The sequence below is a fragment of the Acinonyx jubatus genome, chromosome B3 (genome assembly GCF_027475565.1).
Source record: "Acinonyx jubatus isolate Ajub_Pintada_27869175 chromosome B3, VMU_Ajub_asm_v1.0, whole genome shotgun sequence".
NCBI lineage: Eukaryota > Metazoa > Chordata > Mammalia > Carnivora > Felidae > Acinonyx > Acinonyx jubatus.
In genome coordinates, this window is record NC_069386.1 from 5,110,154 (window position 1) to 5,126,176 (window position 16,023).

Genomic DNA, 16,023 nt, shown 5'->3' on the forward strand with positions numbered 1-16,023 from the left:
TCCCTTCCCTGAGCAGTGGCCTCCATGACAGGGTCGCAGCCCTCCTTCGGCTCTGATCCTCGGCCTTTCCCTGCTGGGATCCCCACAGGAGAAGACCAGCAACCCCACTCTGTCCCCTAAGCTGATCCTCTCCTGCCTCTCAGGAGTGTTCCGGAACTCCCCTCTCCAGACGCCCAGACATTCAGGCCCCTGGGGGCAGCTCCCTCAGCGCCCCACCTGCCGTCCGTCCCTCCGCCTTTCCCAAATTACCCCAAATCTCTGTCCCTCCCCAGTACCTTCCCCTGCCACCTTACCTAGTTCTCGCTTGCCACACGGTGGCTGATCTGCTCTTCCTGCGGTAACGTCCCGCTGCCCCAGACCTCTCCCTCTCCAGACTCTTCTTCCTGTACATGTATGCCTTGTCTCCTCCTCACTAACAGCAAACAGAAGGAAACAACCCTTCCCCAACCTGGCTTCTCCGTGGACCATCACCTTGTCTGCTCTCCCTCCTGGAAGAGTTGATCATGCTCTACTCATACCCTTCTCTTGACCCGGCTGCAAACCCCTCTGCCCAACACCCGGTCCCAGCCCCTCTCGCCTGTCCAGTCCCTCTCCTGACCTTGAAGCCCTGTGGCCACTCGCTTCCCCCCCAAACCCTCTCTTTGGTTCTTGTTCACTCAGGTCACATGTCCATTTCCTCCGTGTACCCTCCTCCCTGGCCATCTTTTCCACTTCAGATCAGCGGTCCCCAGGCCACCTGTCCAGTGCTCCAAGTAGACCCCCACACGCAGCCCCCTACCCCACCCCCCTGTTCGCTCAGGTTCACCTGCACCCCACCCCATGCCGCCAGCTGCCTTCGTCCTTCGTGGATCTGTGTGCACCAGCGAGCACCCATAATCACCCTTGGACATCCACCTTCTCCGCGGGAGTCTAGACTGCCAGGACAGGGGCCACACTTGCGCACTAAAGTCCCCTTCTCCGGGCCTGGCATGTAGCAGGTGCTCAGGAAATACTCTCAAACTCCTGTATGCTCCCTCTGAGACCAGGGTCTCCACCCTGACAGTAAAGCTGGATGCAAGCCGTCCTGCACACCCCTCCCCTTCACTTGTCAGACCCAGCCCGAGTCCCAGGGCCATCTCAGCCTCCATTCTCTCCTCAGCCTCATGGCCTGGCTACCTCCTCACCTCCAGCCCCGTAAGACAGCCTCAACGTGCCTTCAGAAATCAACAGAGTAACGAATTTCACCGTGTGCCTCAGGGTCCCTATCTATAAAACGGGACAATAAGCGCCCTCCCCCCATCTAATAGCGCCGTGGAGGGTAAAATGAACTCACACAAAGGACCTACAATTGTGCCCAGCACCTGACAAACATTCAATAAATGTCAATCGTTACAGGTATTGTCTGTTGTGTGAATATGCTGCCCTCCCAAAGGCAGGAGGCACAAGCCTTTCGTAGCACTGAACTTGTACAATGCTCGCTTTCAAATACGAAATCCTAGTACAGAGAGGAATGTGTTGACCTTATTTTCGTCCTATTGGCCTAATGAATGCTGTACCCTTGGCAAGTATGGAAATCAAGAAGCCCCTTACATGCGAGCAAGTATGGAAATCAAGAAGCCCCTTACATGCGACTATGTCCCAATGTGGACACTAGATGGAGCTGAGACCATAAGAGTGGCTGTCCCGACCCAGAAACAGCTGGATTGAGCCACCTGACCCTCTTAAATTTAGCCTCTGGACCGGGGTGGAGGCCGTGCTGGTTCCAACTGGATCCTCTGACCGCCGAGTGCACCGAGAGGTCTGTCCAGTGACCACTCAGCCGCGGACGCCAGACACTGCCCACCACACGTCCCTCACGGCCACCTGAACGTAAGGCAGGGCAGGGTGACTTCCTGGGTTTATAAGAGACGCAGTCACCCGGCTCAAGGCGGGGCACACGCTCTGCGCCCCAGGCCGGGCGCCTCCCACCGGCCGCAGCACGGGCTCCGGAGGCTCAGTTGTGCAAGCGGAGCTCCGGAAACCGCGTGGCCTCGCCCTCCCGCGGTGACCTCGCAGCTGGGGGCCCGGCCCCGCCCCGCCCCGGCCACCAACGGGGACGACGAGCGTCCTCACCCCGCGGAGGGGGGGGAGGGGAGGGGGGGGAGGCTGGGCGGGAGCTCCGGAGCCACCCCCGCCCCATTTCTCTTTTCCAGAAATGTATTTTTTTTTTTAAGGTTTTGTTTTTAGAATAGCGCCCCGCTCGTTATGAGACACTCGTGTCACACTCAAAAGTACAAACAGAAAATGCTCCAGTGGACACCAGCGCCCCCAGAATTCTCGGCAGCGACCTCTTTCTCCGTCCATTTTCAGAGAGAAGGACAGATGGACGGATGGAAATCTTTCCCAGAAAAGGGCTCCTGCAATGATACACGCTCTTCGGGGGGAAAAGTACTTAAATTCAACAGAACAAAAGGAAGCCTGGATGTAACTGAAGACATTGCCCAACTGCAAATGATTGTGCTTCTTATGTTTCTCAATTATTTCCCTAAAAGGAAAGAAAAATACCAAGAGGCTGGATTCATTCTTTAAACATGTTTCCACTGTAGATGGCATCTCTTGACAGCCGGTGATTTGGGACGAGGAAATGAGCTCAGCCGCTTCCTATCCCCTTCCCCTCCCAGAAGCTGTGAGTTCTTATTTTTACATTGTCGAGTTCTGTGCTCCTTGCATCCTGTCCTGTAACCATCCTTCCCACCATTGTTTGGCTCAGTTCCGTGCAAGCATATGGGTGTTCTGCTCACGGCCAGTCCTTTCCAAATGAGCTTCCTGGTCCTCTGTTCCCGAGTCCTTCAGCTGGGAGCTCCTCCGGACACCTTGACTTGGCCTTCAAGGACTCTGTTCCCCGAGAGGGTCCTGTCGGTCCCAGCCTCTGGGTTGCGGCTGCCAGGCTGCAGGTCTGGAGACCTGAAGCACGGCCCGGGGGTAGGTGGATGGTCGAAAGGGCTGACGGATGCCCGGTGAAACCGGCACAAATCCCCAGTGTTGGGTCAGGCACTGCACTCACCAAGATGATTCCTTGCTGAAAACCGAGTCTTGAACTTGTATGTGGTGATACACAGTTGAAGTTTTAGATTTTGGAAAGAAGGGAAACGACTAGGGGGTGGGGGTGCAGAGAGGGGTATGGAATATTGTGTTGAAAGAAAGGACAGGCCAGGCTTCTGGCCCAGGGAACCTCCATGACCATGTTTCCCATTGCTACCCTCACCCCCGTACATTTCATCCCGTTAACAGCAGTGCCCTCTCCTGTCTGCACTTGGAGAAATCCAACTTCTTCAGTGCCTAGGTCAAATGCCACCTCCCCTGTGAAGCCCTTCTGTGACGTTTGGATCATTATTTGGCAAATATTTACTTCCCTCCTCTCCCACTGTGGGAAGAGTGATGAGATGGCTGATGAGATGTTTAGAGACCAGACGTGGAGCCAACCACGACATGGGCTTGGTGGCAGAGCATGCCTACTTGGGCTTCCGTCATTGCTAGGAGCACAGTTCCCCCCTGCATAGCTCGCTCGTTCCAAAACAGACCTCAACCAAACCCCTGCCAGGAGCCAATCTAGCTAGGCCCAGCAAAACTGGCAGTGGAGTCAGAAGTACATGCTTATAATGTAAGCCATTGAATGAAGGGGCCATTTGTTACGCAGCATTGCTGCGGTGATGGCTGACCAATGCACTTTCTCTGTCCATTTTCTCTTTGGTGGCTTGAGCTGTACTTTGTCCCACAGCTTTACTTTATTAACCCTAGAACTGATTTTGTTGTAGAGTCTGGCTTCCCTCTGGTCTATGAGCAGCTTGAGGCGAGGACGGTGTCTGACTCAATTCTGACAACCCGGTGCCCAGTTGAATGGCACCCAAAGTCATCCTTTCCATCTGCAACCTCTCCAGGACAGCCGGTCTCAGTGGAGAGCCCAAGGCCTCTGCTTCCAGGACACATCTGCAAATTTGGACAAGAAGGTTCAAAAGCCCCACACTTTGGTATCCACTGCCAGGGAAAACACTCAGAGCACAGCTGCCCTCACCTGGGAACATTGGGACAACGGCCTCTTTGATAGGCTAAGGAATGGAAACAGGGAGACGACCTGGTAAGTTCATATGAGAGGGGTGGGGACGGGGAGAATATAAACAAAGAACCCTGGAGCCACAGAAACCTTGGAAGGCCAGTTTGCAAGGTGTCCAAGTAACCGGGAGGCAGTGATGGCACAATGGAGGTCTGTCCCAGGGGGATGAACACCAGAGCCAGGGTTCTGGGGTTGGGAGAGGTAGCTGCAAACTGGGGTTTCCAAACTCTGCCCACCAGCATCTTGCCGTGACAACCTAGGTTCCAGCTAGCCTAGTTTCCTTAAAATTCATCATCCAAACCTGGACACTTTCTGAGAGGCAAAGCAGACACTATTCATAATTATGCCAGGACGGGGGTGCCTGGGTGGCTCAGTCGGTTAAGTGTCCGACTTCGGCTCAGGTCATGATCTTACAGTTCATGAGTTCGAGCCCCGCATCGGGGTCTGTGCTGACAGCTCGGAGCCTGGAGCCTGCTTCAGACGGTGCGTCTCCCTCTCTCTGCCTCTCCTCCTCTTCCTCTCTGTCTGTCTGTCTCTCTCTCAAAAACAAATAAACATTAAACAATTTTTTTAATAAAAACAATAATCGTGCCAGGACAACAGACATAATCAGGGACGGCCAACCAAAGAGAGACGTGTGGTCAGCCTGCGTTGCAAGGAACCAGACCTAGAGGCAATATTGCTTAGGGGCTGAGCGCATGGGCTCTGGAATTAGAGACCTGGGTTCAAACATGTCTCTGCCCGTCCTGGCTGTGAAGCCAGGGCAAGTCAGTGGCCTCTGTGTGCTTCAGTCTCCTCATCTATAAAATGGGGACGACGATGCCCACCTCGTGGGCTTGTGCCTGCCCCTAGTAAGTGCTCCCTAAATGTTAGCTTGTCATGTTTGCCGTAATTCTTTTTAATAAGTCGGCCCTTTATTACCGGACTTCAGAAACACAGTAAAAGGATTTGCTGAGACCACCAAGCTCACACTCTGGAAGGAGCACTGAATAGAATTTTCTCGGCACGCAGAGGGGTCCTGTCTGAGCCCCCATCTTCTCTCCCTAAGGAACCGGGGGGACCGGCCAGTCTGGCCAGGGTGCAGGGGTCATCCTCAGCTCTTTCCCGGTTCCGGAGCCTCAGGACTCACCTCAGAGGATGCTTAGTCTCCACCTGCTCAAACCCAGGCCTCGTGAGTACCGACTCTTCCTTAACCAGTTTCCACAGGGTCTGCGTTTCCCCTCAGCAAGCCCTGTACCTTGCCAGGGCCGGGGTTACTGATGGGGGAGCCTCGCAAGCCGGGACCTCCCTTCCCGGAAGCCAGACCAACCCAGCCCCAGTCCCCTGGCCGCTCTTGCTTGATCCATCTGGCCGATCGGACGTTCTCTCCCGGGAACCCGAAGCTTGAGTGGGAGAGACACAGAGTCCGGGTGTCATTGCAATTGAGCCACATTCACAGCAGTGCCCCAGAGGGGAGGTTTCCACCAAGGCCCCCGAGCAGCTAGCATTGTGCCTGCTTCTTCGCCTGTTCCACCAAGCCTGTGCAGCCCCACTAACCTCAAAAGTCCCCGGGGGGTCCCCGGGAGTGAGGACTTCAGCGGCCAGCTCGCAAAGACCGAACTCTTGAGGCATAGCGTGAGAATCACTGCAGCTCTGGTCCCCAGCCGGGGTGGCCGTCCTGCCCTCCCCCCCCCCCCCCCCCCCGGCTCGTGTTGCTGGCCCTGCCTTCTGGATCAGGTGGTGGTGGTGGGAGCTGGCGAGACGTTTCACTTCCTGCTGCAGGTAGCTGTCCCTGGCCTTGCTCCGGGGAATTCCCAGTGTCACATTGTCACACACCTCTAGCCATCACAGACAGTGCTGTCCAGTGCCCCCCTCCCTGCCAAGGCCTGGCAATCTGGGGCTCACAGGATGCTAATGACGGGTGCACAGATGAGCGTCCCACAGGCCTGAGGTGGGCTGGCTGCTTGGGTGCAGCGGCAGCGATCAGATGTCTTACCGAAGGACTTTCCAGAAGCTTTAACGTGCCAACCCACCTCCAGGAGGTTGATGTGGTAGGGCAGCATTTCTCAAGCTTATTTAACCCTGAATCCTGTGTTCTGGGCCCACCTTGTGAGCCGGAAGTTCTATGGAACCTGCTGGGAAAGGCGTGGAAACAGGTAGGGATGGGTGAGGGCAGGATACAGGGGGGAATTAGAGACTTTGAAAGGACCAGACGAAGAGAGGGGAAAGGATGCATCCAACAGGGAGAAAGAGCTCAAGAGGAGGAGAAGGCATCCAGCATTTCCGACATGCCCGTGGGCCCAGGCTCCAAGAAGCCTGAGAGAGGCCTCTGACCAGTCCGTGAATATTATTATTACATCTACTGGTTATCAATGTTAATAAAAGCAAGCGACCACCCCAGAAGCCGCACCTGAAACTTGAATGGGAAATGGACATGGGCTGCTGCCCATGAAGAGCGCCCCCTGGTGTTCTCTCGCTGCCTCTACAAATCTTTACGGGCACCTGTCGTGGGACTTGCTGGCCGGCAGCCTCTGGTCCACAGCTGATTTTTTTTTTCTTTCTTTCTCCAATTCAAAATAGTCTGCCTGGTCGTCTCGTTTGTGTGAATGTGAGTGTGACTCAGTAGATTTTTTTCTTTTTTTGGTAAAATGATCATTATCACTTCCAGGTGACATGATTCTAGACCTGAAAACTTGGAGAAAATTTTAAAAATATTGTTTTGGTTTTTTTTTAGTATAGTTGACACACAAGAGAAAATCAAATCTAAAACCACAAGAAACCGTAAGAGAAATAAGTTGTACAATTACGTAAGGATTAACGACCGAGAGATTGAATCAAGATGGCAGCTTTGCAAAGCTGCCCAATCCCAACCCAACCCTCTAAACGCGACCAGAGATACGTATTTAAAGTCCCTGTCGTGGGGCTAGAAACTGCAGAACGATATCCTTAGTATCAGAAATTATGGGGAATAAAGGATGCTGGAAAGTGAAAGGCAAATAGATGAGACCGAGTTGAAGGAAAAAAATCTAACCTCCAATGTTTAGGTAAAGATGCCTGTAAGAGAGAGGCTGGCTGCAAGGATGTGCCAGGTGTGGGGAGTGGGGTCCAGGGAGCTGACAAGGTGACAGGCGGGTGCGGTTGAGGGCTTGCTCCTCCCCCAGCAGCTGGCGACCCATGCCTCTGGCAGACGGCAGAGAGATAAGGACAAACTGGGGGACCAGGATGGGACACAGGGCTCATTTCCTTTGTAAACAATGAGCCCTCTATCAATAAGATAAAGGCCAACACCCAACTGAAAAACTGGGATCAAGATAGAATCAGGCAGTTCATGGAAAATGAAACATACAAATAACAAATATCCATATGAAAAGATTCTGGACCTCACTCGTCATTAAAGAAATGCTAATTAAGACAAGGAGATACATGTGGCTCATTATTTTTTTTTTTAATTTTAATCTTTATTTTTGAGACAGATTGAGAGAGAAAGACAGAACGTGAGCAGGGTAGGGGCAGAGAGAGAGGGAGACACAGAATCCGAAGCAGGCTCCAGGCTCCAGGCTCCAAGCTGTCAGCACAGAGCCTGATGTGGGGCTCACCATTAGCAAAGATTTCAAAAGAGTGCTCGGGGCTAGTGAGGGTGTGGGGAACAGGCTGATGGGATGTAAATTGGTGCACCCTTTCTGGAGGACAATTTGACATCAGCTATTGAACGGAATTTAATGTACTGGAAGACAATAGGATAAAATATATTTTTTATATTCTTGGAGTAGGGAAAACCTTCCTAGGGAAGACACAAAATCTAGAAACCTTAAAGGAAAAAAATGAACAGACTTGGCCTCAAAAATTCTTAACTTCTGTAGCACTAGAGACCATATCAGAGATGAAAGATCAAGTATAGGGGCGCCTGGGTGGCTCAGTCGGTTAAGCGTCCGATTTCGGCTCAGGTCATGACCACGCCGTTCGTGAGTTTGAGCCCTGCACCAGGCTCTGTGCTGACAGCTCAGAGCCTGGAGGCTGCTTCGGATTCTGTGTCTCCCTTTCTCTCTGCCCCTCCGCTGCTCACTCTCTCTCTCAGGAAACAAACATAAAAAAAAAAAAAAAAAAAAAAAAAAAGAGCAAGTGTAGAGAACAGGTGCAACACACATAACCTAAAATAGCAACATGCATAACAACTTAAAATACACAGAGTCCCTCCGTAGAGAATCTAAAGCTTTATATTCCAAAATATAAACGGTCAAAGGACACGAACAGGCAAGTCACAGGAGAATTCAAGTGGCTTCTAGTTGAGAAGGGACACTTGTGCTCGCTAGGGGTCAGAGAAATGCAAATTTAAAAATTGAAAATATTTAGTGCTGGCAAAAGGAAAAGAGTGGTTTTGTATGCTGTGGTCATTGTGTGCTGATAGAGTCTTTAGACGGGCCATCGGGAGAACCTGTCAACATGTAAAATGTGCAGATAAACTTCCAGGAATCTTTTCTTTGGGAATACCCGCTTCTGTGGAAATACCCGCTCAACTGTACGTGGATGTGTCAGAAAGTACAGTAAACCCTTGGTCTGCGAGCATCATTCGTTCCAGAAACATGCTGGTCATCCAAAGCCCTTGTATATCAAAGCGAATTTCTGCATAAGAAATAATGGAAACTCAGATGATTCGTTCCACAACCCAAAAATATTCCTATAAAAATGATTACGGTACCGTAATATAATACAAAATGATAAGAAAATACAAAATATAAAGAAAAATAAATTAACCTGCACTTACCTTTGAAAACCTTTGTGGCTGGTGTGAGAGAGACAAGCGAGAGGAGAGTGATTGTGTAGGACGACTTTCACGATCACTGACGGAATCACGGCTATTGGCCAATGGAATCTTTTTCTTTTCGTGCAACTTTAACAAGGAGCCTATCCAATGACCTAGAATGAGCAAAGCATTCTCAACCCACTGAGCCACCCAGGCGCCCCCTAGCAAAGCATTCTTAAGCTCGCTCTTGTCTGGAAAAGCAAAGGACTGTCCTGAGGTGCTTTGAAGTGACAAAAAATACACTAATGCCAGTTGTGGGCACCTTCCAATGTTCTGAAAAATCACTGATCTCTGCCAAACACCGCAACCTGAGACGGAGCATCCAAGCATGGGAGACGATCACCCACAATCCTACAGCGAGAGAGAGAGAGAAAGAGAGAGAGAGAGAGAGAGAAAACCATTGGGCTCAGTTGTGATCATGTGATATCCTGCGTCACGTCCTACTCGTATTGCAAGACACCGCTCGTTTATCAAATTAAAATTTATTAGAAATGTTTGCTCGTCTTGCGGAACACCCGCAGAACAAGTTACTCGCAATCCAAGGTTTCACTGTATGCTCATCACAGAACTGTTCGTATTAGAAAAACAATGGAGAGGATCTAAAGAATCAGAGAGCGAGAAGAGAAAGGCGACTTCACTTTTTGTATGTTTGTGTGTAAGCTTTTTCTATTTAATATTGTTTTAAGTTAATGCCCCAGAGGGGGGAAATGCTCTGTGTCTGATTTTCTGGAAATTATTACAGTGAAATTCCGGCACCTGCTTTCCCCAAACCCCATTCACATGTCCCCGAAATCAATCCAAACAAGGTCTCAGGCACAGCCCAGAACAAAAGAGGAGGAGCATAGCTTAGACTCCGGGATCCTTGTAACCCAGCACCTCCTAAAGGGAAGAGAGGCAGAGGTAGATTCCCTTTGCACCACCCCTTACCCCACCTGGCTGGGGAGGCTGATGTCAGGTGAGGATGTGGCCACATCTGCATGGAGGAGGCAGGAGATATCTGGGCTTAGCACTCTGCCCAGCCCAGGAGAGGGACCCAGGACAACAGCCTAATCCTCCGGCATCAGGTTCAGAATAGCTTCGAGGAGAGCAAGGAAGAGAACTCACCCATGTCACCCCAACCCCGGGGACATTTACAGTGAGGTCACGTAGACTCGGGAGCCCAGGAGAACAACCCGGGTACAGGAAGAGCCAAGACAACGGTAAAGCAGGGCAGTGGGTCTTTGCACTGTCCTCCTCCAAACAGCATGAGTGACTCAGCCCTCCCGAGGGTGCCACGTTCTTTCTGCTTCCGCCATTTGGTCTCATCTCACTCGTGACCCCCCCTCCATGTGAGTCCTACTCAGGGCTGATGATCCAAATACCTAACAGCTACCAGAGCATGGGCCCCCGCCAGGCAAAACAGACACCAGCTGTGAACAATGGAAAGAGATAGCAAATTACCCCCTAAACTCGCTGGCTTAGAACAACAAACGTTTATGATCTCACCCACTTATGGGTCAGGAATTTGAAGCCGCTTAGTTGGATGGTTCCGGCTCAGGGTCTCTCAGGAAGTTGTAGTCAAGAGGTTCAGGTGGAGTTACAGTCATTCGAAGGCTCGGCCTGGGCTGGGGCATCTGCGTCCAAGGCTGTGGGCAGGAGGCCTCCGTGCCCCACCCCCCCCCCCCCCAGCGGACCCCTCCAGAGGGCCACTTGGGCATCCTCACAATATGGCGGCTGGCTTCTGCAGAGGGACTGACCCAAGAGAGCAAGGCTGAGTCACAATGTCTTTTATGACCTAGCCTCCAAAGTCACACACTGCCATTTCTGCAGTACCCTAGCATTTGCACAGGTCAGCCATACTCTGTGTGGAAAGGGACGGGCACAAGGGGTAAATACCAGGAGGCGAGGATCGGTGAGTGACATTCTGGAGGCTGCTCCCTCTTCGAAATCCTCTAACGGATTGCCACCCCTTAGAACAAAACACAAATGCCTGCCCGTGGCCTGCAAGGGCTGGCGGGACTGGGGCCCTGCCTGCTTTCCAGGCTCATCACGCCCTTGGCCACTTGCGCTAACTGCCAGATGCACCAACCTGTCCCTCAGGGTCCCACGCTCATCCTTCACGGTCTCCACTACATCCGCCTGGAAGCCTCCCTACCAGACTTTGCATGGTTCCTCCTCACCTTTTAGGTCTCGGCTCCAATGCCACCTCCTCAGACAGGTTCCCCTGACCACCTTACCAAAAATAGCCCCCACCCCTGCCTGCCTCTCTCTCACATCACCTCGCGTGGTGTCGCCCTCCACGGTTGCAAATGCGTAGCTACGACATGAGCGATGATCCATAATTTACATTTTGTGGCACCGATTCTATGTATTTCCACGTGCGGTCGGTTCCGATGTCTTGCTACGTTTCCTTCATTTCCTTCCGAGACGCCCGTTCACATCACCCCGTGTTGGCTTCTTCCCGGCACAGCACTGACCCCTCTCTGAAATGATCCTGTGCGTCGGATTATTGCCCTTCTCCCTTCACGTGCCAGTGAGAGCCCTTGCTTTTAAGCAACAGACTCTTTCCTAGCTAGCTGAAGCTGAAGAGGAATTTATTAGCAGGTAGGCAGCACCTCAGAAGTCACCAGGAGAGCAGAGAACTAGGCTTGGAGGTCATCTGTGTGGATCAGTCCTTGTATCAGCCCCACTGCGCGCGCGTGCACACACACACACCACTGTTGCCCTGGTGGGCACTTGAAGCTGGAGACCACCAAGGGGATGCCTGCAGCTGCCGACTCTGGGATCCGGATGGATCTGCTGTACTCTCTCCAGAGAACATTCCTCGGCACCTGCCTCTCAGTGTCACTTGGATGCGGGCGCATCTGATGGCTGGCGTCTTGTGTCACCTTCTCTGCTCCATCTGCAAGCGAGGCTGGGAACCTACGTGGCTTCCACAGAGGGAGATGTCAGTTCATAAGGCGGGGGGGGGGGGGGGGCGGGGAAGCCTCAAACCGAGGAAGAGTATATGCCATGGTTCGGGGATGCCAGTATATTGATGACATATATCGTGTCCCGTCTACTCTTTCGGCTACTTCTCATCACCAACCCCTCTCTCATCCTCAGACTTCACAAACGACCACACAACCCAACGGCAGGCTGAGAGCTGCTTCTCAAAAAGAAAATAGTTACTTGTGCAAAGACTGCATGGCTCTGCTCCAAAACTTTAGGGCTTGCTGCCAGCCTCTGACCATCTCGCTCATGTCTTTATTGCCTGCCGGGAGCCCCCCTCTGGGTAAGTGCCGTGAGAGCAGGGCCTTTGTTTCTTACCTCTGTATCCTCGGGACCTAGAACGGTGCCTGGCACATCATGGCGCCCGTAGATGTCAAGTTCATGAACTGTATGCGTGAAGTCCCCTCCCACGCTGAATAAGGCAGAAATGGCAGGGTGTCACTTTCAAGCCTCGGCTCCCGTGGCCAACCGCCCTGTTCTCTGGCTGTTCCCAACTTCAGCTTCCAGGGAGGAGAAGTCCGATTGGTCATCTTGTCTACTTGTGCCAAGCTGTAGATTGTCCGGGGGGTGGGGGTGGCTATCAACTGGAGGCTTCGGGGAGGGGTGTCTGCCTACCACCCCCTGCCTCCGGGGAGGGGAGTCTCAACAGCTGCGAGATCCCGAATGTGTGCGATATGACGCCGTGTCTTGTACAACGGGGTCACGTCATGCTGGAGGATTGGATTCCAAACTCTCCGTGTAAGACTTTCTCCCATGTAGTCAGAGTCACACATGAACGTCCCTTCCGTTACCGCAAACCTCCCTCCTGCACCGCGTCACCTATCAAACATGCACCTCAGCCGGTTACGCTTCGAAGTGGGGACCGATGGCTGTTTCTCTGGGTGAGCACCAGACGAAGACATTGGATTGCCTTATGGGTCGTGTGATGTGAAAAGCACACGTGAGGTGCTCACAGTGTGAGAGCCACAGGGGCCCCGACCCACTGAGAAAACCACGGGTTGCCATCACACCATCTTGTGGGCCATGTGCACCGTGGGTCACAGGAGGCGGGATCTCGGTGCTACACTGTTCTCCCCTCCCCTCCCCTCCCCCCCTCCTCCCCTCTTTCTGTTTTCTCCTTCCTCTTCCCTTTTGAACACATATACACGACAAGGTTTGTGGTTTAAAAAACAGAATCCATTTGCTCCTCTTGGATTGACACATGAATAGAAGAGGAAGAAAATTAATCTGGTCCTGGTGAGAAAGCCCCGAGTGCAGAAGTAAAAGGAGGAAGCAGCGAAATCTTGTTGATAATCCCATTCTCTGAAATAGATCTCTCACATGAAATGGAAGAAGATTTTAGAAAACAGCAATTACCTACCGTCAGGGGGACAAAGACAGCGCCGGGGGCCTGGGGGCTCTGGTGCCTCAGCCTTGTCCCTGGAAGGCACAGTTAATAGGGTTACAGGAGGCTGGATTATTACACAGAAGAGAGACAGAGAAACCTCTGTGATGTGTGGGGGAAACTAATGGAGAGAAGGAAGGAAGCTAAGGAAAGTGCCAGACTTCTAGGAGGAAGTGTGAACATATAGGGGGACCAGAAAATCCCTGAAATTTCTGAATAAATCAAGTGGAACAGAATCAGTGATCAAAACTTGTTTTATTTTTTCTGTCGCTCTTCCTCTTTATTTCTCTTCCTCTTCCTCCCTTCCTCCCTTCACTCCTCTCTCTTTCCCTTTGTCTGTCTGTCTGTCTCTCTCTTACACACACACACACACACACACACACACACACACGGGCAGAGTTTTGTCTGTTTTCTTCACTGCTGTCTTCCCGGAACTGAAAACAGTGGCTAGCCCAGGGGCACCTGGCTGGCTCAGAGTGTGGAACATCTCACTCTTTATCTCAGGGTCGTGAGTTCAAGCCCCATGTTGGGCCTAGAGCTTACTTTAAAACAACAAAGACAGGGGCGCCTGGGTGGCTCAGTCAGTTAAGTATCCGATTTAGCTCAGGTCATGATCTCACAGTTTGTGGGTTCGAGCTCCGTGTCAAGCTCTGTGCTGACAGCTCAGAGCCTGGAGCCTGCTTCCGATTCTGTGTCTCCCTCTCTCTCTGCCCCTCCCCTACTCACACTCTGCCTCTTTCTCTCTTAAGAGTAAATAAATGTTAAAAAACAAAAGAGAACAAGACAAAAAACCAGTGCCTAGCTCATAGTAAGCCTTTAATATTTATTATATAAATGAACAGAAGACTTTATAATGAACTGAGATGGGTCATCTCACAGTAACGAAAAGCCCACCTATTCCTCTTGGTGAAATCCCTAAACTTGATGGAAAACAACAAAGACTCTCCCAAATTTCAAACAGAAAAAAAAAAAAAAAGTTTTCAAAACTCTTGATAACCAAGACGAGCTTTGAACTTCACAGAGCACCAGTCACCGCCTGAGACGATGGAAGAAAACCCACAGAGTCCTGGAGGGGGTGAGTGGCTCTCAGGACTCCTGAAGCCAGGAGGACAATGGAAGGAAGTCTCCCGATGGGAACGCAGGAAAGTTGGCCTCCTGGGGCCTTGGGGGAACCCAGTGAGCTGTGATGTTTGCCGAGAACTCCAGCGATGTTTGCCGAGAGCTTCCGTGCACCTGCCTGCCCTGTTCTCCCAGGCCTGGAGTTGCAGGGAGAGGAGGCGGCGGGTCAGTGACAAGTGAAGGAACACGGCCTTGCTGCTGTGATGTAGCCCCACCCACCATGGGCAGCTGCACCGCTGTGACATTGAAGGTCCCTTGGCCCTGGGTGGTGACCCACAAGACAGTCTTCCAAGAACCTGTGATCACTCTGTGCCCCGCCCCCCCGGGGCGGGCTCAGCTCAGGGACCCCTTAACCCTGGCAGAGTTGAGGCGGGGACACTAAGCGGCGGAGGGCTTGACGGCGATGACATCAACAGAGCCCAGCCAGGGTGTTTGTGTTCACTGGGCTGTGGGACGGGCAGACGGGTCCTTCTCCTAGATCCCCAGCCTCCAGGGCTCGGCCCTTAGGAGCCTGGAGCTGCCTTTTGTCCTTCTAGGGAAGCCAGACCAGAGGCGAGCAGTAGCTTGCTCTCCCCTTTCCCCCTGAGCCCCAGCGTGCCAGGGCCAGGGCACCCCCCCAACCCTGTCCGGGGGCGACATCACCAGCCAGGTGGCAGGAAAGGGAATGGAAAACAATCCCTGAAGCCCAGGTCCTCGCCTCACCCCCGCACCCCCCCCCGGCCGCTCTCCTTCCTTCCCCGCTGCTGCTGTGGCCACGTTATAGCCACAACACTCATGTGTACGTCCCCTGTCCATCCTTTCAGATGTATTTATTGCGTTCCCACCATGTGCTACCAGCCGGTAGACAGGACAGCCTCAAATCCTGCTGTTGTGGGGGTTTTGACGCCACCGAGATGGTGACCAAGGCAGATCTCTACACCGGTCACCTATTCCCAGCTCCCCGAAGCTCCGGAACAATCATCACGGACGTACCACCCAACCTGTACACGGTAAGAAAGTAAGCAGTACTTTTTGTACCTTGGGGACAAAAATAAAAACCCAGTCACTTAAGTGTCACTCCTACAGCAGCATTGACTTAATGACTAAGAAAAAAAATACCATTGTCTGAACAAAGAGACATATTTGGAGAGTTTTATTATACTGACTGACATGCTTAATTCCCATCCCTCCGGAGGAAAGGAGGCACTGAGTGTTCCCCCCACCCTCACCCCCCCTTAAAAAAAGGATAAAAATAAATGACCAGAACAGACACAAAACAGCAGCCCCAGCTCCCTTCAGTCCCAAGCACTGTCTGGAGACTGACTCACCCAGGGATTGTACCCAGAGGGATGGCGACCCCTTCACCAGGTTCAGAGAAAACGGTGATGCACCTGCCGATGGAAGGGCCGGCCCCGGGGGCCTGGCCCGAGAGTAGCCAGGACTTGGGGGGCAGGGGATGTGTGGGGAGCCCAGGCCAGTCTTCTGTTCCTCTGTCTTTGGCTCTGTCTATGGCTCTGTCTCTTCTGTCGCCCCTTCTCTTACCGTGTCCCTGTGTGTTTGCCCTGCCACCTTCCTGCCTCTCGGTCTCCTGGTCTGCCTGCTGGCCCCTCGGACCCGGGATCTCACATCTGCCTTTCCTCTCTCCCTCTCTCTGCTGAACCATGGCTGTTCTCTTCATGACCCTGACATGTCAGGTGCCGCTCCTAACTCACCCCGTCTCCA

At 52.5% G+C, this 16,023-nt stretch overlaps 1 protein-coding gene across 2 annotated transcripts in view; it reads left to right on the forward strand.

Moving 5' to 3' along the window:
• The window catches only part of CRTC3 (CREB regulated transcription coactivator 3), a 152,639-nt gene that overhangs the window by 98,259 nt on the left and 38,357 nt on the right, over positions 1–16,023 (forward strand). The window contains exons 16-20 of one of the 2 annotated variants that reach the window (XR_008298944.1): positions 1,711–1,848; positions 2,511–2,644; positions 3,774–5,240; positions 11,934–12,102; positions 15,126–15,311. The gene's annotated coding sequence lies outside the window, so the exon portion shown is untranslated. Of the gene's footprint in view, positions 1–1,710; positions 1,849–2,510; positions 2,645–3,773; positions 7,204–11,933; positions 12,103–15,125; positions 15,312–16,023 lie in introns of those variants that run through there. The other variant, XR_008298945.1, reaches the window with a different exon arrangement.